General features: G+C 34.9%; 2 pseudogenes; both read left to right on the top strand.

Moving 5' to 3' along the window:
• The first annotated feature begins 8,212 nt into the window (after window positions 1-8,212).
• On the top strand, window positions 8,213-9,104 carry LOC107854082 (annotated as a pseudogene).
• A 14,763-nt stretch (window positions 9,105-23,867) lies between these two features.
• On the top strand, window positions 23,868-25,402 carry LOC107854083 (annotated as a pseudogene).
• The last annotated feature ends 1,129 nt before the right edge of the window (window positions 25,403-26,531 follow it).

Here is a 26,531-nt window from a genome sequence, read left to right as displayed (position 1 = left end):
GATATCATCGAAATCTAAGACGGCCATTTCACTTGTATCATCCCCCCTTCTTGAAAAGGATTCGACCTCGAATCCGTACCTTGCAAAATAGAGAAAGTACAAACAAACACAACATCCTCATGGCATGAGGGTAGGATTAGCAAAATAATAAACATATTCACACCAAGGCGGCACATATTTAGAGTATAACCAAGGATCCTTTTAAAGGAATATTAAAAACTCAATGAAAGATGTACACAGGATTTTGTTAAGGATTCATCAAGAGCTATACTTTGCTTGTCATGTAAACCAAGAAACAAGTTGGGTGCATCAACATTACCATTTCTACATTTGGCACCGGGGTCAAACAGGAAGAGTGGCCATAGACAAGGGTCTAGACAATACTTTCCTTTCCTGTGATCTCCACCCAATCTAAACGATACTCTCTCTACAATAGAATACATATAATCTAAATCAAGTAGAGAGTAGATAAAGGTATCACTCAAATCAACTTCTACTAGGGTGCCCTCATGTGTGTACTCACTACTAGTTTCCCAACCATCACCATGAGTACTCTCAACAATAAAGTCACACAAAGTAGAAGAAGGAATAGCTTCCAAAACCACACATTCCTTGCCCTTAAGAGTACTCTCATCTTCCAAGAAGAGATTTCCATCTTTAGGAGGAAGGTTGTCACACCATAGTGGGTTAGTATGTAGGCTATAGCCTCCAAGGCAAGATATACCATCATCTTCACCACTAGGCTCCATAGGAGTGTTTATATCATCTTCAAACAAGATATTATACCTAAAGAGTGTATTATCCAACCCACGGGCATATTTGGAACAAGCAAGTTCCTCACTCTCTAAAAGATCAATATCGAGTTTCAAGGAGATTTCAAGCACAAGATTACCCCAAGAAGAGCTCTCGGGTTCACTCCTATTTCCTTGACCAACATTTTCAAATTCTTCACTCACTTGAGATTCCTTAATCTCATCATATATAACCTCAAGTGGTGGGCAAGTTTTACACACAAGTTGGTTAACATATTTTTCACACGACGATGTACTTCCATTCAACATAATAGCTTCAACACTAGTTGGACACAAATCGAACTTACAAAAAGAGTCAATTCGGTCATCTATAGGATCAACTAGTGTATCCACTCGCACAATATGTTCATCATCCATAAATGGCAAAGAATAAATTTACTCACATGTAGGGAACCTACTACTCACACTCAACGGATTATTATCCACACGATCATCATTCACATGCACAAAAGTGTAAGAGTTAGCTAATTTACCTTCAAGTTCATTAGTATGTTCATATTTACCTTGGTGTGAAGGTCTTTCAAGAACTTGGGCAGCAACTTCCTTTAGGAAGCTCTTATCGCAAGTTGTTTGGATAAGAGGAATTGGATTTTGAGGGAAAATCTTAGGTAACAATTGGCGTATAATTTCAATGTACTGTTGCATATCTTTAAGATCGTCATTGATGCGATCACACGAGGCCTTGAAATTATGGGCAGCCATGGTACCTAACAAAAAAAAAGGCAACAAACAAAAGCAAACAAACAAGATTAGTAGGAAAAGCTCTTCACCAACACTCATAGACACTCACTTTTGTGATCCTCACAATTGGAGCGGCGAATATTGAAAATTGCTTATACTCCGGTAGTCAATAAGATGTCAATTCTACTTAGCAGCCAGAATAGATTCTTGTTTGATCGACTCAAGATACAAAACAGAAAATTCTACTGACGAACTTGAAACAAAAAGTTACAACGAATTAAAAATAAGAAAAGCACACAAATAACGAAGACACGACAAAAACAGATTCAAAAACTAATTCACAATCTAGTACGTGATTACTAGTTGCTAATTAGTACTAGAATCAAGAAATGAAACTAACGAAACAAAGAAAAGAAACTTTAAAATCTGAAATTTGAGCTTCAAGGTTTTTGATGTGGCACTTAGATGACGTGGTAGTTTGGTGATGTAGCAATTTGGTGACATGGCAGTTTGTAATTTGGATTGGTCAAATTTTTAATTTGGGAGAGTGAAAAATCAGCTAAAGGAGGGAAAGCACAAGACTTAGAGCCTTTTTCAAAATTCAAAAGACTTTTGACTTTCCTTTCACCTTTTTGAAAGCCTTTGTCTCCTTTCCTCTTTTGTTTGTCTTGGTATGTGCCCTTACTCTCTTTTAGTAATGAGTCTTTTTGAAAGTCCTATTGCCCCCTATTTTCTTTGGGATATGTTTCAAAACTAACAAAAGACTACACTATTTTCTCCACTCTTTATGATTAAACCACACCTATTGAATGTTCTTGTTCAACAATACATGATGAACATGAAGAACAACAAAAACACTCAAAAGATTGAAACTAAACCAAATGAACTCCAAATTAAATGATTTTGGATTCCTTTTGCTCACGTTAAACTCCATAACACAACCATGAATTTTCCAAGACACAATATCAACAACAACCCTTCCAATTTCGAGCTTCACCTTACTAGTTTCTTCAACCTTAAACTCAACAATGGTGAACAACTCAAAACCACCCGAATTAAGCTGAAATCCAAGATCTAGACTCACTTAGTTTTAGGGAACAAGAACCTAACACTAGAAACAAACAAAACACACTAAAATCTCCTAAATCTTAGTCTCAAATTACAGCTCAAACACAAAAATGGGACACATTTCTTTTTTTTTTTTTGAGATTTTTGTTTTTTCAACACTTTTTATTTTATTTTTCAACTAACAAGCCCATGATTGACTTTGATGGAACAAAATCAATCATTGCTTTGATTTCAATCAGTATTGTGTCACTAACCCAACAACACATCAAAGACATAAATGAATATGGAAAATCAAGAACAACAATTGCAGAAGAGAAAAATTCTCTCTCAAGATTGAATGAATTTGCTTCCTTTTGATGACAAGGTGAAAAAAATCAGCCTTTCGTACAATCTTGGAGTTCCCAAATCCATAAGGTAAATATATATATATATATATATATGTACTAGTTATCCAAATGAAGTCTTGGAAAAACACTAAAATTAACATTGTTCTTTTACTATTATATGTACAGACTTGGGATCTTGAGGGCCAAGTCCGTGCTCATCACTTGAAGGAGGGAATGGGAAATGCCTCATTCATTAATTTCCTTGTCTAGGGCAAAGGATGGATTCTCTTGTAAGTTATGTTTGGTTTTGATTTATCTGTGACTAACATTTGATACTCTAGTATGAATTCATTTTATTTCTAGCTAGGAGGATTGAAAGCACGACACTTGACTAATTAATGTAAATCTACTATGCGAGATACCTATTATCCAGTTTTATAAATGTTTACAATCAAATAATGTCATCACACTAAAGGAAAAAATAAAATAAAGACTAATGTTTGAATTAACAATTATATATAATGTCCTAACTTGACTCTACAATCTCGAAAAAAAATTAGACTATAAAATGTAAAGCTAACATGTATCACAAGTGAACTATAACTTGTCAAACTAAAATATGATATATATTTTGCTCCTTCGTCAATCCATTACTTGTCCTCTTTATGAGTGAGATCCTAGTAGGTCTTAGCTATAATACCTTTGATCTAAATGGCAATGTTTATGAGATTCAATCCTCAAACCTTGAAGGCTTCTATTAAAATTGCCAGAATACAGCAAAAGGCCTTAGGGGCTGTGGAGAAAATGGGGAAGAGGAGTCTTAGGGATTTTCGGCCTATTACCAGCCCATTCAGTCCTAAAGTCAATGGAACAGTAATACCATATACAACTAAGGACAGAACTTGTAGGCTAATCCTCATAGGATGAGCTAAGAGGTCTTTGACTACAGAAGGACCAACCAGTTGTATTACAAGTGTGGAGAAAAGTGAAGTCCTTGCAATTAGTGTAGTTTAAGCAACTGAATTGCATCATTTGTGAAACTGGGTAGATGATAGAGAACAAGTAGGATGCGACAGATCCAATACATGAACCTTGAAATAACAAGATATCCAAGAGGCAGGGGCAGAGCTACAGCCATCGAAGGGTGGTCAGATAAACACCCTTCGTCAAAAAAAAATTTGAGTATATGTGTTAAATATAGATATTTATGGTTATATACATATTGTTGAACACCCTTGACAAGCTAAAGAAGCACAGCCTAGTGGTCAATGGTGGGCAATGCTGCCCCACCAACTTGGGTTTGAACCTTGGCAAACACAACAATGTTTTATTTTCATTTTATGAACACCCTTAACCAAAACCCTGGATCCGCCACTACCAAGAGGTAGTTTATTTGAGTGTCTTAGCTTGTCTTTTCAATTATCATTGGGGACTCTTGATTTCCAACAAAGCTATGGTCGAACAGCCAATGAATATAGAAACAAGGGTCCAACAATATTTGACTTAATATCTGACATGTTGCATCTTTGGCTCTTTGTTATAGGTTTGGCCTCGAAAAACCCTTACGTTAGCCTAAAGTCTTTATTAATTACAAAAGTGAGCAAGACTAATCTACACAAGAGTGATGACCCTATAGGTTAAAAGGGATGTTTTTTTGCAATTATTTGTTATACAACAACAACATACCCGATGTATTCCCACAAAGTGGGGTCTGGGTATGGTAATGTGTACGCAGTCCATACCACTACCTCAGATGAAGTAGAGCGGTTTTTTTCAATAGACCCCCGAATCATGACAGATAACAGTATAACAAACAAAGAAAGATAAAAACACACAACAAAATAGGATACCACATTGCTAGCTAATGTAGGAAACAAGACAACCAAAATATCAGTAGTTGAAATAATTTAAAAACATCCGAAGTTTAATAAAACTCTAAATCAACAGAAGTAAAGAAAAGAAGAAAAAAACACTTAATGCATAACCCCAAAAAATGTAGAATAAGCTAAAAGAAAATAAAGTCATCTACGAATATCAGTATGCACCTTAATAGTCTCGTTCTCAAATTCTTTCAAAATTAATTTAGCAAAATTTTCCACAGAAACTGCAAAAAGAAACAACTGTTCAAAAAATTCAACAACAAGAACCAATTCCCTCCGATTCCAGCCTCATTGATCATTTCACCATGCTCCGCATTGCTTTGTCGTGATCCACCCTTACTGTCGCAATAATTACTGTAGAAACACCTTAAAAAGGTTACCGTCTACATCGACACAAGCACCCCCACGACCATACTCAAACCACCCAACTCCATCTTTGGTTTCACCAATAGTAATAATGATCATCATTTCCAAGGACTACACATCAGTGCATATGATTGAATTTGATAGGTTTGTCATTGCTTTGTCGATATCACAAGTGTCTTCTCAAATCTATGACCTTTGTGGAAAGCTCCCTCATCTCCCGAATGTGGGGCTTCTCAGCTTGAATTTGAATTTAATCGGTCTCTAATTTGTGTGTGGGATATAGAGTGGGAAATTAAAATAAAGTTATTTAGATATTTTGGAGCCAATTTGGGGTGAGTCACACTAAAAATACATTGACGCATATTGGACAGTTATCATCCAACATAGAGCAACCTTCTAGACATAAGGAAATTTATAGTACTTTTTCTTTGAATGCATATTGAACCTACGTTGAGCTAACATTATGTGTGCAGATCACATAGCAGAGCTCATGAGTCCCAACTTTCTAGACATTCATTTGTGGCATACGTTTAGAATTTTATTTTTCAAAATAGAAATTAAAAGTGTGAGATAATATTCTACTAATTATTAACTTTAGCTAGTTAAAATTCTCTCTGTTTCTATTTGTTAAAATAAAATTTCCCTAAATTTCTTATGTTATTTGGTTAAAGGTAGTTATAAATTAATTATAATAAATAAAGTAATAGCGAGAAAATTCGTTTTATACAACATGAGAACCGTATACAAATAAAGTACTCGCGGCAAAATTTATGGACTTACTATTCTACATTAAGGTAAGAGTGTAATTATGTTGACCATTTATAAATATCGTGCCAACGACATAATAATATATGTTACAATAAACCCTAATAGAATGATGTTTATTCTTGTGCCCTAGTATTTGATCCCGAGCCACTCTCTATATTGCTCTTCAATTATGATGTTAAAAGCAAAATTACAAAAGATAATAAGGGGAACCGTATCAAAGATGATAGATCTGTTCTTCCTGATGATATCATTTTCAATATTCTTATTAAGTAAATGCTATATCTTTGTTACACTTTAAATGTGTTTCAAAATCATGGAATGATACGATTTCCGAGGTTATATTTACAAAAGCTCATTGTAATGAATCCAAAGCCTTAGGAAGTGAAAAACTTTTGTTATAGAAAATATTGGCAAATTCGAATTTATAGATTTAAACAATTTTAATGAAGTTATCATAGATAAACAATAATTTCCTCTCAAAGAATTCTTAGGTGCTCATGTCTTATGCTCATATAATGGTCTGGTAATATTGAAGAAACCTAAGGCTTACAAGAAATTTGTTTTGTGGAATCCATAATCTGGTCAATACTACATTCTTGAGTGTCCATATATGAAACCTCATGAACACATATTTTCTTGTACTAATGGTATGTGTTATGATTCTATCACTGTTAAGCCATAAGCACCAGAAAATGTGTATTCTTTAGGTTTCATATATGGACACTCAAGAATGTGGTGGTGTCTGGATGGTGGATTGCACAAAACGAACTTCTTATAAGCCTTAGGTTTTTTCTGTAATACTAAGCCATCGTATGAGCACATGATTTGAGCACCTATGAATTCTTTGAGCGGGAATTGTCATTTATCTATGATAACCTCATTGAGGTTGTTTAAATATAAAAATTCAAACTCGCCTGCATTTTTTTGTAACACTGGCTTTTCACATCCTATCTCTTTGGATCGATCACAGTGGGCTTTCATGAAAGTAATATTGAAATCATAGCTTTCTGTGATTTGAAACACTCTTTAAAGTCTATCAAAGATGTAGTGTTTACCTTTATGAGGATTTTGAAAATGATATTTGATGGAAGAACAGGTGTATCCTCTTGAGAACGGCTTTCCTCGATTGTCTTTTGTGATTCTATTTGTCACATTATTATTGAAGAGCGATGAAGAAAATGAGTTGAGGTCAAGTTTTGACGGTGCAACACTACAACAAATTTGATTATCAAGGACGAATAATTTTGTCACTTATACATCATATTTCGTCACAAAAGATTTAGCGTGACGGAAAAAAATTTTCAATCAATCGTCTCCAAAAGTGGGTGGCTAAATGTATACAAAGACGATTTAGTGCTTCATCGCTAAAAAATTTAAATTAGCTACAAAAAAAAAATTCGTCCCAAAATGTGTAACATTTATGATGAATTTGTTTATCATAAAAATAATTTTTTTTGTAGTTGATGATACGCTTTTGTCACTAAAAGGTTAATAATACCGAAAAATTTTTATCATCCCTAATTAATTAGTTCAATCAGCGACAACACCAATTGTCTCTAGAGTAATATATATTTCGTTATTGAACAAATGTATTTTCGTCACTAATGATAATTTTTTTGTGTACAACAAATATTTTCGTCTTTAATGTATTAATTAATGACAAATTTGTTATTATAATAAATGTTACTAATTCGTAGTTAAATCTATCATTTTGTCATTAAAAATAGTATTTGTTTACCGATGATATAGAATTGTCATTAAATTGTTATGATTACTGACAATTACTATTGTCATAAAATGCAAGATTAATTTGTATCAAATAAAAAGGAAGAAATTGAGACAAATGCATTTGTCACTAAATATAATCAAAATTTTGACAAATTAGTTTATTTTGTGACGAAAATATTTATCTTGAAAAGTCTGATTTAATCGTTGCTAAAAATTACCTTTGACAATAAAATCTTTTGTCACTAATTACAAAAAAAATGCGTAATTATTTCATAATGATATTATCTTTTAAATTAGAATTTAATAAACTAAAAATAAATTATAAAACATGTCAAATAATGATAAAATTCATCCACAATCAAATAATTAAGAAAATTAAAATTGTACCAAGGTAATATCTCCTTACAGGGTAAACAAAACTAAAACAAGTCCAATGATGAAGGAAATGTAACTGAAATATTGTACTAAATATTACTACTATCCTAAACTAGGACAAATATGTAGAGGTTTTTTCCTAAGTACCAATAACGTGTTGATCTTGCAATTAGTCTTCATCCAACTCTTACTTTTATACCTGTGGAAAAGTGAAGAAAATTATGCAAGCGCAAGTTATATTATTGCTAAAATCAGCCCGCACCCATATAGAAATACCAACAATTCAGAATTTTGAATAGCTTAATACTTGACTTGTTTACTTTATTCAGGTAAATTGCAGATAAGAAAAAATGTCACAAAGGTATGATAGTTTTACAACAATCTTCTCCCCCGAAGGCCGTTTGTATTTGGTTGAGTGCGCAATGGAGGCTATTGGAAATGCAGGTAGTGCTATAGGGATCTTGTCGAAGGATGGGGTGGTGTTGGTAGGTGAAAAGAAAGTAACATCTAAGCTGCTTCAGATCTCAACATCGAGTGAGAAGATGTACAAGATTGATGATAATGTGGCATGCGCTGTAGCTGGAGTTATGTCTGATGCCAACATATTGATCAACACGGCCATGGTCCAGGCTCAGCACTATACATTCGCTTATCAAGAACCCATGCCAGTTGAACAACTTGTTCAGTCAGTATGTGATACCAAGCAAGGTTATACACAGTTTGGTGGACTTCGTCCCTTGGGTGTTTGATTTCTCTTTGCAGGTTGGGATAAAAATTATGGCTTCCAATTGTACATGAGCGACCCAAGTGGAAATTACGGAGGTTGGAAAGCCGCAGCAATTGGAGCAAACAACCAGGCAGCTCTATCAATTCTTAAGAAGGATTACAAGGATGATATCACAAGGGAAGAGGCCATTCAACTTGCTCTTAAGGTACTTAGTAAGGCAATGGACAGCACTAGCCTCACTTCAGAGAAACTTGAACTTGCTGAGGTATTTCTCTCTAATGGGAAAGTTAAGTACCAAGCATGCTCTCCCGACACTCTGAACAAAATATTGGTGAATGATGGACTGACTCAACCTGCAATAAAAGAATTGTAGACCAATATCTTTGGATCGGGATTTGACATCGAATCTCTCTACACCATGTCTGGCATGTTGTACTAAAACTAAGTGGTGGATTTTTGTTTTATTACAGCTGCATGAATATTTATGTCAAACGCTTTCGATTTTGAATTTTGTTTCGGATTAGTTCATCATTTGTTGTTATCATGGTACTTAACAACTTTAGAATTACTTAGTAGTTGGAAGGGAATTGGTAACAGACGAAGGAAGGATATCTGGTGGAAATCTATTCCACTATGCATATGGTGGACACTATGGAAAAATTTATCATTTGTTAGATGATGAATCTTCTAGTGTGAATACTATGTTACCTTTATCTCAACAAAAATTGTTGTGAATTGTTCTTATGAAGTTCAGAGTGATATACACAGAAGAGGGAGGTGTACCAACAACTATTAGGAGACATGGAAGCCAACTGGTAACAATTTGCATGTTCTCAAGCAAGAGCTACAAAGTGAGCAAGAATTATGACCAGGTTCTCGAGTGATGTCAACTGTCAAAGGTGTAAAGTGCGCTAAGGGAAGAAAAATGAGAGTTGGTTAGATTGACTTTAGATATTAGGAGGCATTAGTTGTAGTCGCAGATAGTCAGAAAAAAATGAGATGGAATGAAAGTAAAAAGTATTTTCTAGAGTTTTTCATTGCCAGTTGGTGTGATTTTGGTAATCCTTATCATGTTAATCTACTATAGAAGAAGAAGGCTTTAGAACTCAAAAAGGCAGTTAAACTCGATAAATCATTTTGTTAAGAATGTAAATTATTTACTTATCTATTATAATATAAATAACATATTTGGTATAAACTATAAAATCTCGTTAAATATGAAGTTTTAGTAGGTGAAATAGAAATATACCTAAAGTTGGCATTCTGATGGAGTTCTTTCTCCACTGCATCATTAAAAAAATTCAAATTTAGATGGCAAATGATACATAGTTTATATATTTAATAAAGCAAAATTAAATAGGACTTATTATATAAATTTTCATTACTTCTAACCTTGACAACGACGGACTAACAAGAAGCTGCATTTTCTTAAGCATTTCCTTTGGGCGTGCGGCTACAATATTCAACTAAAAATTTAATGCTTTAATCTACAACTACTGGTCTTGTGCCTGCGATTGATGGCTTTCTAACACAGTTTCAGCTGCATTTAATCATTTTTGTAACTCATTTTGGGCACTAGCAGCTTCCTGTTTTGCCTTTTCGAGGGAGTCTTCTAACTCTGTCATTCTCCTTTGTGTTTCCCTTGTAGTATTAGGTTTAGGACCATAACCGAGACCTTTTATGTTCCCCGACTTTGTACCAAGCACAACATCCACAATTTCATCAATAGTCATGGAAGACTCTCCAGAAGTATAAAGAGATTTTAAATCTGTCATGTTGTTCTGCGTAAAATAATAACACAAAAAAAGAATACATGAAGAATATTAATCATACAAATGCAATGGTATGTTACTAAAATATTAATTTCTTACATAGTCTCAGCTTCTTCAGATGGCCATCCTTTTTCACTTGTGTAATGATTATGCTTGTATAACTCAATTCTGTCAGGCTCTACACCTTCATGTTGCTTTTCACCCTGTATAACAAGAAAACAATATGAAATAGTATTTAGAGGTATTTGAAATGAGATACAACTGACAAACCTAGTCTCTTATTTATCAAACAGCAAAATATTAAATAGTATCAAAGTGTCAGTAGTAAAAAGAATTAAAATGGTATAACTTACAATTTCTGCACGAGCTGCTACAAATGCTTATGATCCCATGAAATGATTAGATTTAAGCTTAGCTTGATTGACCTTGTTTATTTCACATTGTTTCTGCAAAGAAAAATAAAAACATCATAACGTAAATAACGAGAATAACATGAATATAAATTACCTTGTGCTCTGGATCGTTCCACATGTCACAAAGCTTATTCCAATTTTCTGATATCAACTGTTCAACTTTCATTTTACGAGCTTCTTCCACGGATCGTGCACTTTCAAATTTTTGTTTTAACTTGTAGCGCCATTGCCGGGTTCTATTTTTCAGAATATCCTCACAACTATCTTTCACATAATGCTCATCCAAATTAATGTCAAACCTCTCCTAAAAACAAATAAGTATTGAAGAAACACATGAAACAATCAAAATATCTATTAGATTAAAATTATACTCATAACATCTGTTAACATACTAGTACGTTAAAACTCTAATGCCCTTAAAAACATACATTGCAGTTCAAGAAATTTATACCCATGATTTGAAATCTATAGGTTCAGATTATAGTCCTTTTTAAGTTACTACATTCCAAATTATTAATTTATACATATTAAATAGATTTACAAAGTTTGAACCAAAGTTTGTGGGATTGATCGAACCTATACCTTTGTATTTGGCTCTGGCCCCGAACACCTATGGTGGCTCATTGATCTAAAAAATCTTGGTATATATTTAGTTGTCATACTTGAACTATGTAAATTTTAGTTGATTGATATATTGTAATAAAAATGAATGACAACTGAAGTTGGATTACTTAAATGAATAGCTAATGTGATAATAGATTAATTTTAGAATAGCATAAATGCAGAATGCAGGTCTTGTATTTTCAAACTAGTGTTATGTGTCTCATAAGATGGACATATATTGATAGACATAGTGGAAGTCATTTTGGACTCCTATATAGTAGATAGTCAAAAAAAGGTATTTTATCTTGACGTCTTCGGAATGCATATGAACCTAGTAGTCTGTGATTTTGGAAACTCTGAAGTCTTAGTTCGAAATATGTGGACTTGGAATTGGACAAGACAATACCATTTGAAAGATTTACAGTTGATTTAAAATCCAAGTACTTCATGAAATGCACCTTAGTTACTTGTTCAATACAAGAAACTATCAGCATTTATTTCTTCTGTATCTTAAAAATATGATAGGCCTACTATGTATTGAGAGGATATAGAGCCTTACATGATGTTTGGCCTTCAATCTTTGACGTGATGGTCAGATGACTAGCTACATCAGCCATCCTAGCATACTACAGAACAACAACATACCCAGTATATTCCCACCAATGGGGTCCGGGGAAGGTAAGTGTACGCAGTCCATAACACTACCTCAAATTTGAGATAGAGAGGTTGTTTCCGATAGACCCCTGGCTCAAGATAAAACATACATACTATAAAAAATAGTGATATTACTAACAACAAATACGATGAAATTTACACAATTCAAAATTGTTAATACAGGCTTCTTTTCATTAGAAGCTTCTCTATTTCAGCCAGAAGCATAAGAATATGGGGTTACTGGCAATGAGCAAGTCAGAAATTTTGCTAAGGGGATTCAAGAATTATTATGTACGTACTTAAAGCAATTTGTGACTTATATACTTCGTATAATTTTTTACATATACAATATAATTTTTTGACAAAGATTTCAACTTTCGGATATTGTCATAGTCAACTGAGGATTAATGCACATTGCATAATATTTACAGAAACAAGGCATCACAAGATTCGTCAGTAGTAATTATAGAAAGAAAACGTTTTCAACTTCGTACTTATTCGGATATAACAAACTACAGCCAACATCAATTGATAACCTGTAAGAGAGATGCTAGGGGTGAAATGATGGAGGCTTCAATATAATAGAAATAAAAAAAGAAGAACTATGTTGATAGGACTGTCCACATCTGTGTCTGATCCTCCAGAAGTAATGAATAGAAGATCTGACATGATGGTTACAACAACATTTGGAGAGTCCAAGTGGCATAAAAGAAAAAAAGTAGTATTTTATGACAACAGGAATCAAGGAGGTAAGAAATCAGATCTTAAAGACATTAGACAATTGCTACTCCATGACACCAAGTAAGAAGTACATTTTCTTGTTTATGTTTTGGACAATGATTTTAACAACTATACCTAACCTGCACAATAATAAGCTAAGTAGTTCAGACTCTTCACTTTCGGAGCCACACAAACCTAGACCTCAAACTACATGGTAGACGAGGCATTGCCTATCATGCATCACACAGACAACTATAAGAAAGATCTTTGACCTATAGCACAAATGACAACATCAAATATGATGAAGCATGAGCAAACGTGCCACTTTCTGGAGCTTCCCAGCCACTATGACACTAATTTTAGCATACTAATCTTATGTTTAATATTACTTTATCACAGTTGCTCCAAAAGAATATTACTTTAATGATATAACTGTTTGTCAGGTAACAAATCTTAAAAGAGTATAGAATACTTACTTGGCATCTAATTAGTGTTGCATCTTTGTCCTCTCTTGTAAGTTCCTTCCACTTATTTGGAAGTGGAAGAAAATTGCGAGCAATTATCCCTAATTCATTGGATAGTTTGGCTGATTGAATTGGCTTTATTGGCCTTCCTTTACAAACCAGGATCTCTATTTTCATTTTGCTTCCCATGGCCTTCTTCATTTTTTTAAGACCTTTCCGTTTAGTCTTTCCACGACCTTTTCTGAGTCTAGCAGAATCATCTAACGATAAAAAACATCAATTCAAATACCACCTAAGTATAAAAATGACAGAGTATATATATAGATATATTTATGAAACAACAACAAACCACATTGATTAGAGAAGAAGTAAAGAACATATCCAGTCTGCTTTTGATAAACTGCTGAAAAGAATAATTAAGATGCAACAGTAATTTTAAGCCTCTTTCAATATTTCCATGTACCAGATAGTAAAATATGTTCCAGAGCACTTGAAATATTATAGAATAGCAATAAGATGAACCTCACAAAATTAGTTTGACAGCACTAGACCATCTACATATCATCTATACAGTTTCATTGCACAGTTAATAGAGAATGGAAGAGGTAGAATGTGTACTATTTACATACAGTTTTCAATCTTTTATTAGTAGAAAACCTTATTCTTTACATTTCCATGATTTGTGACCTCCCTTCTGTTATCTGGATTCACCATACCACCACTCGACTTTGTGCTCTGGAGGCTTCTTTTATTCTCATTTTTGTAATTCGAGAATTTTGTACTACACCCCTGGAACTCTTTGCAAATTGACTTCTGGCTCATACCCATTCTCACAACAGAATTCTCTTTACCGCTGCTCACAACCCTTCTATACTGACCATTTCCAATTCTTTCACTAGGCTTTGAGACCAAAGTAAAGGATACATGTCCATTGATTCTTTGAGGAACCAAAGCTTTTCTTTGTACATTATTCAGATGAACCTTTGCTTTATTAGTTTCATCGGGACCATACAATTAAGAAACAGAACTTCCAGTAACCATTTTAGGGATTATAGTTTTCTTATGGGCTTAAACAGGAACCTTGGACATATTAGCTTGCTTTGCTTCTACGTTTGGAATTATATTTCTGCTATCTGGGGTTTTCTCTTTATTTTCTCTCTCAGTTTCCCTTTCTTCGCAGGGAATTGAAGAAGATCCTATATTCAATCTACTGAGGAAGATTTCCAAACTTCTGATTTCCTACAAACATTTACGTCCATTGTTGATGCTCGTCTAGTAACATAGCTTTTCCTCAAACTTACTCTAAGAGATGAAAATTGTTGGGTTCATAGTAATGAAAGAGTGTGAATGGAAATGTTAAAACATGCAGGAACGTGTGAACAGTGACTGTTTTGCATGAACAGTGGCACTATTATGTGAACAGTAGCATTGTTTTGCATGAACAGTGCATTGCTTCACGAACTGACGCGTGAACAGTGATTGTTTCGTGTGAACAGTAGCACTATTACGTGAATAGTAGCACTGTTTCGTGTGAACAGTGCACTGCTTCATGAACTGCTGCAACACTGTTTCGAACTGATGCAATGTTTCACGAAATGGTGTACTATTTCAGAAAAATTACTGCAATGGTTTAAGTAAACAGACATGTATTTTCAGGAAAAGACACACAACTCTAAATTGATCCAATGCCAACTTTCAAAGGGGCATCTTGTGGTTATAAATAACCTGGTTTTCATCCACAGGTAAAAAAAAAGGAAAGTACAGAAAATTTTCAGAATTACAAGCTTCTTTTTCTTCTTAAAAATACTCTAAGTGTGATCATTCAAACCGTGAGTGTGTTCGAAGAATCCGCCTATTTGAGGTACTGCTATAGTCGGATTGAAGGCCATTTTATCCTGGGAGGAAGATTCCATAACCTCGGGTACAGTGAGGGGAATTATTCCTTAAGGAAAGTCCGTGAATTTGGACGATTGACCTTAATAATTTCAGTTTCATCTTTATTTTCTGAAAAATAAATACACCTCTTGGAAAGTTCATTTTGATCTTGTGTTGAGGGTATTTGATACTTCATTGTGTTCTTGTTCATACTTGAACTCGAGTTGAAGTGGTTATTCTATTATACAGATTCTACGTACCCGTATTGTGGAAAATAACAATCTTAAGGAATAATTCTTACAGGATCTGTATTGCTTATTTTTGGTGATTAAAGCTTAGGCTTTCTACTCCGCTTGAATTTAACTAGTGATTAGTAGACATAAAATCTTCATCACAAGTTAAGGTTCACTCGGTTGACGATTCGAAGTAATAAAAACTTCATCGTTAACTAGAAACAGGAAGAAGAAGAGTTTAAAGTTATTTAACTTTATTAATATTATACTGAAAAATACTAATTTTCTGTTTTGTGGTGACAGAAAAAATGACAGCTAAAAGTCAAATGATGGACGCTAAAACGTCTATGGGGGCAAATAATATTGCCACATAAAGTCGCACAAATGCTCTGCCAACGATGGCACCTGCAGAGAAGCCCGAAAAATTTTCTGGCATTGACTTCAAGCGGTGGCAACAAAAGATGTTCTTTTACCTCACCACTTTATGTCTACAATGGTTCACTAGTAAAGATGCTCCCGAGGTGTTTGAGGGAACCTCGGACAAGGACAACTTCGTTATTGTAGAAGCTTGGAAACATTCGGATTTCCTTTGTAGGAACTATATTCTGAGTGGTCTCCAAGACGACCTCTATAATGTCTATAGTGGAACCAAGAAATCAAAAGAACTGTGGGGGGCACTTGAATGGAAACATAAAATGTAAGATGCGGGAATTAAGAATTTCCTTGTTGCACGGTTCCTGGACTTCAAAATAATTGACAACAAATTTGTTGTCTCTCAAGTATAGGAGTTGCAAGTCATCATACATGATCTCCTAGCAGAAGGTAAATTTTTGAAAAATACCTTAGTTGAACAAATTAAAAATGTTCTTAATACTCACATAAACTATTTTGTAGGTTTAATTGTGAATGATGCTTTCCAAGTAGAAGCGATAGTTGACAAGCTATCACCTTTGTGGAAAGACTTCAAAAACTACTTAAAGCATAAACTCAAGGAGATGACCGTTGAAGATCTTATCGTTCGACTTCGTATTAAAGAGGACAATAAAGCTGTCGAAAGAAGGTCAAAGGGAAATTCTACAATGAATAGAGCCTATATTGTAGAAGATGGCCAAAACAACTCGAAGAAAAGAAAGAAAGCTGAACATGGAAGCAATCAACCCAAGAAAAAGTTCAAGGGAAAATGCTTCAATTGTGGTAAAATTGGCCACAAGTCCACAGATTTTCTCGCACCGAAGAAAGGCAAGAAAAAGGACCAAGCGAACATGATTGAGTCCAACAAAGAATATGATGATTTGTGTGCTATGTTCATAGAATGCAACTTGGTGGGGAATCCACGCGAATGGGGGATGGATTCTGGTGCCACACACCATTTTTGCGCAAACAAAGAGTTGTTCTCATCATTTTCTCCGGCTCAAGTAGAAGAAATGCTTTACATGGCCAACTCCGCTATTGCTAAGGTGGAGGGAACAGAAAAAATTTTCCTAAAGAAGACTTCTGGCAAGGTCTTCACACTGAACAATGTGCTATATGTTCCGGAGTTACGTAGGAACTTAATTTCTGTTTCACTCCTAGATAAGAACGGATTCAAATGTGTAACCGTTTCTTGGAAAATTGTAGTTAGCAAAAGAGAAATTTATGTAGGAAAAGGCTATTTCACGGAGGGCCTTTATAAGATGAATGTAATGACTGTTGAAATGAATAAAAGTTCGAATTCGTCTTATTTGCTTGAGTCTTATGATTTATGGCATGAACTTTTAGGCCATGTTAATTACAAAACGTTACGAAAACTGATTAACTTAGAAGTTTTGCCTAACTTTGAGTGCAATAAATCAAAGTGTGAAACATGTGTGGAATCAAAGTATGCAAAGCATCCTTATAAGTCCGTTGAAAGGAATTCCAATCCCTTAGACTTAATACACACTGACATTTTTGATATGAAGTCAACACCATCTCGTGGTGGGAAAAAGTATTTCATAACTTTTATTGACGATTAAACTAGATATTGTTATGTCTACTTGCTAAATAGTAAGGATGAAGCAATAGATATGTTTAGGCAATATAAAACTGAAGTGGAAAATCAGTTAGACAAAAAGATCAAAATGATAAGAAGTGATAGGGGCGGAGAATGTGAATCTCCCTTTGCACAAATATGTGTAGAGAATGGAATAATCATCAAACTATGGCCCCGTATTCACCTCAATCTAATGGAATTGCGGAAAGGAAAAATCAAACTTTGAAGAAAATAATGAATGCCTTACTTATAAGTTCTTGTTTACCGCAAAACTTGTGGGGGGGGGGGGGGGGGCTATCCTTACGGCCAATAGTATACTCAACAGAGTTCCCTATAGTAAGACACAGTCAATTTCATATAAAGTGTGGGGGTGTCTAGCGAAGGTTCAAGTTCCTATACCTAAAAGGGTTAAAATAGGACCTAAAACGGTGGAATGCGTGTTCATAGGATATGCTAAAAGTAGTAAAGCATGTCAATTTTTGGTTCATAAATCTGAACATCTAGATATTAGTGAAAATATGGTAATTGAATTAGACAATGCTGAATTCTTTGAAAACATTTATCCGTATAAAATTAGACACGAACAGTCTAGTGGAGGTTCCAAACGACCTCCAGATGAACCAAGTGAGAATGTACATAATGAAGAAAATCCAAGACGTAGTACACGTCAAAGAACGTCAACTTAGTTTGGATCAGATTTTGTAACATTTCTCTTATAAAATGAGCCTCAAACATTTAAAGAAGTGACATCGTCATCAGACTCATCCTTTTGGAAGGAGGCAGTCAGTAGTGAGATTGATTCAATCTTAAACAACTATACATGGGAATTGGTTGACCTTCCTTTCGGAAATAAACCTTTAGGTTCTAAATGGATCTTCAAAAGGTAAATGAAGGCAGATGGTACTATTGACAAATACAAGGAAAGACTTGCAGTAAAAGGCTTCAAATAGAAGGAAAGCCTTGATTACTTTGATACATACTCGTCAGTAACAAGGCTAACCTCGATTCAAATGTTAATTGCCTTGGCGGCGGTATATGATCTTCAAATCCATCAAATGGATGTGAAAACCGCATTCCTAAATGGAGATTTGCAGGAAGAAATTTACATGGAACAACCTGAGGGTTTTGTGGTTCCAGGAAAGGAAAACAAGGTGTGTAAACTTATCAAGTCACTATATGGACTAAAGCAAGCACCTAAGCAATGGCATGCAATGTTTGACCAAACCATGTTGGCAAATGGATTCAGGATAAATGAATGTGATAAATGTGTATATATTAAAGACACACCAAATCACCAAGTCATTGTTTGCTTATATGTGGATGATATGTTGGTCATCAGCAGAGACATTTGTGACATCAATGCAACCAAACGAATGCTCCAGAGCAAGTTTGATATGAAAGATCTTGGAGTTGCAGACGTGATCTTAGGTATAAGAATCCATCGAACTCCACAAGGGTTAGAATTGTCACAGTCTCATTATATCAAAAAAGTACTTGACAAGTTCAAGTATATGGAATTCGATATTGCCAAAAATCCATTGGATGGAAACTTTGAACTTTGAAAAAATGAAAGTGAAAGTGACTCACAATTGGAGTACGCAAGAGTATTGGGATGTTTAATATATATAATGAACTGTACACGACTGGACATTGCATGCGTTATTAGTAAATTGAGTCGATACACGAGTAATCCCAACAAAACTCACTGGATGGCAATGAAAAAAGTTTTGGGGTATCTTAAATACACTCAAAATTATGCTTTGCATTATAATGAATATTCTGCGGTACTTGAAGGATATAGTGATGAAAATTGGATCACTGGATTGAACGAAGTAAAATCCACAAGTGGATATGTATTTACTATCGGTCGAGGAGCAGTCTCTTGGAAATCACCCAAACAGACGTGTATTGCTCGCTCTACAATGGAATCTGAATTTATCGCATTAGATAAAGTCGGTGAAGAAGCAGAATGGCTCTGAAATTTCTTGGAAGATATTCCGTATTGGCCCAAGCCAGTAGCACCAGTATGTATACATTGTGATAGCCAAGCGGCAATAGGTAGGGCAGGGAGCATGATGTAAAATGGTAAATCTCGTCATATAAGACAAAGACACAATACCATTAGAGACCTTCTCTCTAGTGGAATTATCACTGTAGACTATGTAAAGTCAAAGGATAATGTGTCAGATCCACTTACAAAAGGCCTATCTAGAGAAGGAGTAGAAAGGACATCAAAGGGAATGGCCTTAAGGCCTAGGACAAGTCAGCATGGCGGTAACTCTACCTAGTAGACTGGAGATCCCAAGAGCTAGGTTCAAGGAGATCAAACAAAGTTGTGTCTGACAGGTTCAACATTGTCAATTACCCAACCCATTCTCATGATGTAGACAATGTATAATAACCAAGGATAAGACTTAAGGTGAAAAGTCTTTTAATGATTATCTAAATTTGGCAGAGTGGACCAAATAGTTTAATCTAAAGGATTGAATGTTTAGAAATCACCTATGTGTGGGCAAAGTGGAAGCCGCTTCAAAGAGAATGTTAGTAAAGGCCTATTCTCTAAGCTCTCATGAAAACCGAGACGTGTTCATGGTTGAAAAGAATAAAACTGCAAGAACCATAAACAGTAAAAGGCTAGTTGTGTGACATATGTTGTCTAGGTGTACATTAAAGCTCGATGGTTCAAAGATATCAAATCTACCATTTGACCGAGTGCATCCGATGCATGTTCACTATAGAAAGTTCAAAGGGAAACCCACTTATCCAGATGCAATCAGTCTTTGCTTGATGATCACATACTTGTCCGTAAAAGTTTTACGAAAATAATAGCCATTCCCCATTCATGTGGGGAATTGTTGGGTTCATAGTAATGAAAGGGTGTGAATGAAAATATTAAAATATGCAGGAACGCATGAACAGTAGCACTGTTATGTGAACAGTAGCACTGTTATGTGAACAGTAGCACTGTTTCACGTGAACAGTGCACTGCTTCATAAACTGATGCATGAATAGTGACTGTTTCGCGTGAACAGTAGCACTGTTACTTGAACAGTAGATCTGTTTTGCATGAACAGTGCACTGCTTCACAAACTGCTGCAACACTGTTTCGAACTGATGCAATGTTTCACGAAATGGTGTACTGTTTCAGAAAAATTACTGCAATGGTTTAAGTAAATAGACATGTATTTTCAGGAAAAGACACACACCTCTAAATTAAACCAATTCCAACTTTCAAAGGGGCATCTTGTGGTTATAAATAACCTGATTTTCATCCACAGGTAAAAAAAAAGGAAAGTACAGAAAACTTTCAGAATTACAAGCTTCTTCTTCTTCTTAAAAATACTCTAAGTGTGATCATTCAAACCGTGAGTGTGTTCGAAGAATCCGCCTATTTGAGGTACCGCTATAGTCGGATTGAAGGCCATTTTATCCTGGGAGGAAGATTCCATAACCTCGGGTACAGTGAGGGGAATTATTCCTTAAGAAAAGTCCGTGAATTCGGACGATTTGACCTTAATAGTTTCTGTTTCATCTTTATTTTCTGAAAAATAAATACACCTCTTGGAAAGGTCATTTTGATCTTGTGTTGAGGGTATTTGATACTTCATTGTGTTCATGTTCATATTGAACTCGAGTTGAAGTGATTGTTCTATTATACAGATTCTACGTACCCGTATTGTGGAAAATAACAATAATAACCCAGTAAGCACCTCCAAGTTAAGTGCTATCTCCTTCTCTTCTCGCCCCGCAACTTTCAATTGTTGAAGCGATCGAAAGATATTTGGAAGAGCACCAAAGAAGAGTGATAATACGAAGTATTAAAGAGATTTCCCAAACTTATGATGTCTTGAGTGACCCCAAGAAGCGTAAAATATATGATCAATATGGGGAGGATGCTCTTAAGGAAGGAACGGGTGGTGGAGGTGGTGGACATGACCCATTTGATATATTTCAATCATTCTTTGGTGGTTTTGGAAGCCTCTTTGGTGGTGATGGAAGCAGCAGAGGCAGAACCTTGAGGCCGTGCTTCCTCCAAAACCCAAACAGCAAGTGTCTGGCATGGAATTAGACGCGAGGAGACTACTTTGCATGATATGAACATTGAGGATGAGATGCGCAGGAAGCAGCAAGCTGCCCAAGAGGTATATGACGAAGATGATGATATGAATGGTGGTGGTGCACAGCTAAGTTGCGTGGACTCTTCACTTTTGATGCCGCACCCATGTCGGATTCTTCAAAAATACACTAGTTTTGGCGAATCCGACACGCACCCATTGACATTTTTGAAGAGTCCGAGCAGCATAAGTGACAGTCCAATGTGCTCAGCAGTAATTTGGTAGTGTTCTGGTATTTGTGCTATCTTGTGATAGGGGGTAGATTACTCAAGGGTTTGGTTATTTTTCTTATGCAAACTGACACTACGAGCAGAATTTTACTGCTCGACTATTGCAAGTGTGCTTACATGATTACGCAAAAAAAAAATGATAATAACCTAGTAATTTGACTAAGTACTGGACCAGGCACTTCAAAAGACTTTTTTCCACAGGCTTCAGATGTAACGGTGCTTGAAGAATCACAAACACACAACTCTTGCTTGTGACACTGTTCACCATTCTCTGATGTAATGCAGCTGCTTATTGAATGGATTTTGTCATTATAGACTGCCGAAGAATTCGAGCTAATCTTTTTTTCCCTGGAACTGGGAGATGGAATTTGACAAGCAGAATATGATTTTGTTTTCCTGGTGTATGATCGAAATAAAAATAGGTTTTCTTGTCACAATTTGTTGTAATTTTGTTTTAGTTTGTTGTTTTTAGGTTGCAAATATGCACTATGGGAATGGGATGGTGACTCGGGATAGATATGTGTAGGAGAGTGAGTTCAATTACTGTACCAACCTCAACACTACTCAGTTCTTGAGGAAAATTATTGACATTGAAAAGCCAGACTTGATTGTATTTACTGGTAAAAATATTAACTTCCCCTTCTGTTATTATCGTAGTTCAAAACTACATGAAGTATCTATTAATTGTTCTTTCCTTTTCTGAACCATTGGAAACTATAATAAATATGTACATGGCACTATTTCATCACGGGTATGAGACAGGAAGAGAGTTAATATTTTAGCATTACAAGTGGTGTGGGTACAACATTCTGAGAGATGATTTCCCAAACATGCACAAAGTCTTATCCCAGAAGGATTTGTCAATCCAACAAATTCAAAAGATACAGGTGAAGAGGTTTTCTGGGACATGGGTTCAAGAGGAATTTCCATAACTCGGAGGTGATTGAGTTCCAAAGATTGCTAGATTTGCTTCACAAACAATGTAATCAATCAATAGCCATGATGGCTGGAGGTGGGTATTGGGAAATAATTGAGTTGTATTCGTTAATTCTTTTTATGAAAAACATTTTGTGTAGGGAGGTGATCGCATTTTCATATAATCTAAATGGACGGAGGGAGTGATATGGTATTAACTAACGATTACTATGGTTAAGCGTATATCATTTTCTTGTAAGGGCCGTTGATAACTATTACTATGTTGAGCTCTTTTGGTCTTTTTTTGCCTACATCTGGCTGTGTGTTCTCCCTCCCATTCAAATAACAACCCTATGTGATGGCCTAGACATGAATACTGCATGTGTAGTGCATCTGCTAAATAATAAACGATGGATGTGAACATTAATCATATACTATAAACAAATATAATATGTCGTTTAGCTACAAGAATGTTCTAACATTGGGCCCGTCACGGGCCATCACTATGTAGTATAATACAAGTTACCTTTTTCGAAAAAAAATATATAGTTGAGTTGAATGTATTACCATTATTAACAACGGGAGTAGTGCTATTCGATTCATCTGGTGATTGAGTTTCTTGAATAGTTCCCCGGTAAGCGTAGTTTGCCTAAGGACAACCCCTCCCGGTGCCATTGATTTGCTAAATTCTGCTCAAAGCAATATGAATGAGATTTTAAATAAGAAAAAACATAGAAGTTACATTCCAACATAAGTAAGACTATTATAGGAAAACAAAAAGTAACTGCAATATGATAAGCAGTTTAATTGGATAAAAAGAAATACAAGATAAAAGCAGAGAACTCCTAGAACTTCTTTAATCTTTAGTGCTTGACCTTATCCATTTACATTGTTGTTGGGAAACAGCAGAACAGGAACAATAATTGATGAATTTATGTTTTTCAATTTATGTTTTCTACCCTCCCCAGACCCCACTAGGTGGGAATATACTGGGTTTGTTGTTGTTGTTGTATATTTTCAATTATGTATCTTGGCTTTAAGTTATTATGATTTACCATATCAGCATAAGCCGTGTTTTCTGTACTTGGACAACTTTTAGGAGGATCAAAAGATTTCAGTGCGAAGGTTGTTATCAGCTATTGGCTGCTAAAGGTATTATATCATTGGAAGGTAACCAATGAGAGGAGACAACAACGGAGATAGGGGAACATTTTCTGCATGATTTATCTATATCCAATGCTCTTTTACCAACCCAATAAAGCTTACGAACTTCTCTTACACTGCTCAAATTCCTAACAATGGTTATAGCTTTCTCAAATCTCCACACTGAATCTGGTCTCAAGTCTGTTAATGACCATCTTTCTGGAAAAAACTTATATCTCTAGAGATCAATTGACAAAGGATGATATTAAGGTGTATGGGGAAATCTTGGAGCAAACTAGTTCAGATAGTTATCCCAATGCTAGTAAATGGTACCAAGCTGTTTTGCTAAACTTGCATCAAGTTTTCCCGGGAAAGCTGTTGGTGTGAGATTTGGAAGCCAAACTGCTCCTGCTATAGCTGCACCAGTTAAGGAAGCTGCTACGCCTTTCGATGATGACATCGATCTCTTTGGAGAAGAGACAAAGGATGAAAAGAAGGCAGCAGAAGCAAGGGAGGCTGCAAAGGCATCTACCAAGAAGAAAGAGAGTGGGAAGTCATCCGTTCTTATGGACTTTAAGCCTTGGGATGACGAAACTAAAGAAACTTGAGGATGTTGTTCGCAGTATTGAGGTGGAAGATCTTCTCTGGGGAGAATCCAAATTGGTCCCGGTTGGCTACGGGATTAAGAAAAAGCAGATCATGCTTACCATCATTAATGAACTTGTCTCGGTGGATACTCTAATTGAGGAACGTATAACCTTAAAGCCTATCAACGAATACATGCAAAACTATGATATTGTTTCCTTCAACAAAATTTAAGGTCAACATACCAGGAAATTTTCTAAGTCTTGCGCCTTGTAAGGCTATAATTTTGCTAGTTTTCGAGTTGTGATACGTTATTACTAGTGTTTTGTCTTTCCATCTCTGTTCAAGTACGTGTAGTCGTGAAAAATGGGCATTTAACTGTGAAAAAAAAAACTATATTCCAATGTCTCTGCAATAATTTCACAATGTTGAGGGTTTTGCAACTTGAAAATGATGAAGAACTTCGATACGCAAGTTTCTCCTTTTAGAGATCTCTTCAAGTTAGCAAAACTACAGAAACTAGGATCCGTTCTCTCACTGGAGTTTGACGAGATGGAAGAGATAATCACACACCTCACGCTAAGAACGGGGGGACTTAGGGAAACATCCTTCCGTATTTACTATAATTTTCATTTGGAAAAAGATCTAAACCTTCTGAAGCAACTATTAGGTTGTGACCATCTCAACAAGTTAGATCTAATCGGACATATCAGTAAGCTACCAAAACACCATTTCTTTTCATAAAGCCTCACCAAGTTAACAAAAATTAGCTAAACATCTTTTGCTAATCCATTGCTAAGTAAATAGTAACTAACAGAATTTTCTGATAATCCGTTGCTAAATAGGATTCACCACGAAGTGTCAGACACCAATTAACAAATCATTTGATATATGATTGTTGAATGCAATTATTTATCTAATTTCATTCAAAGATAAAGTATGAGAACCAATACATACCTGGTTTTCTTGCTCAGATTCGAAAATTTTGCTTCACTTTTCAGTGAAACTCCTTTTGTTTTCTCATATATATGATCATTTTCCTGAACTTTTTCTGGAGCTAAAAACCTAAAAAAAATTAAGCGCCCAAAAATGGTTTCTTCTCCATTTTCCCTCGTAGTGCCTCAGATCAACTGACAAAATGTGGAAGTTTGAGTAGTGCTTGATGCTTTGAGACCTTGTTCAAAAGGCTGAAACAAAAAGGGAGTTTTGGTAAAGTTGGTCAGTTTTTTCCGTATTAACCAATTGAGAATATAATGGAAGATTGTCAGTCTTACTACACTATCACACGTGAGCAGCTTGACTATAAGTTACTAAATCTATAGTTTTACCGACAATTTTCTAGAATTCAGCCTTACAATTAATTAAGATACACAAGTTTTTACGTAATTATAATTAAATATGATTAGTTATAAATAAATATTTTAAAAAGAGAAATTATGGGTAAACGAATGGGTCGTTTGGTATAAGGTGCTAAAGCAAATAATATCGGGATAAAATTTTTTAATGCATGTTTGGTTGGCAATATTCGGGACAACTTATCTCGTGACTAATAAATAGTATCGGGATAAGTTATCCATATAATTGATGGGATAATAATCCCATCATAATTTATCCTTGGGATAAATTTATAAAAGGACAAAATTACCCCCAGCTATATTCATGCACGAACAACTTTATGTACGTTAGTATGTACATAATTAATTAATCAATTTAACTCAACAACTTTAGGCGTTCCATAAATTTTACTGACATAAACATATACATTAACCAAATAGTAAGGTAGTAATTTTATATTTATTCAAATGATAAACATTATATCTAGATGGCTAACAAACTCTATAACATAAGTAGACATGTTAAATAAATATACGAATATTTTATGCATATTAATATTTTTCACATTTTATGATAAATATTTGATGAATAATAAACTAAAATCTTTTCATAAATGCATAAAATGTAGATGAATATTAAATTTTGTTTGTTTTACGATGAAATTTGTAATGAATTAATCCTCAATATTTTTATAAATTTTAAAATTATTAGAGCTTTAATTAACCTATCTTC

This window comes from Capsicum annuum, chromosome 3, assembly GCF_002878395.1.
Source record: "Capsicum annuum cultivar UCD-10X-F1 chromosome 3, UCD10Xv1.1, whole genome shotgun sequence".
Taxonomy (NCBI): domain Eukaryota; kingdom Viridiplantae; phylum Streptophyta; class Magnoliopsida; order Solanales; family Solanaceae; genus Capsicum; species Capsicum annuum.
This window is presented reverse-complemented; position numbering and strand designations above follow the sequence as displayed.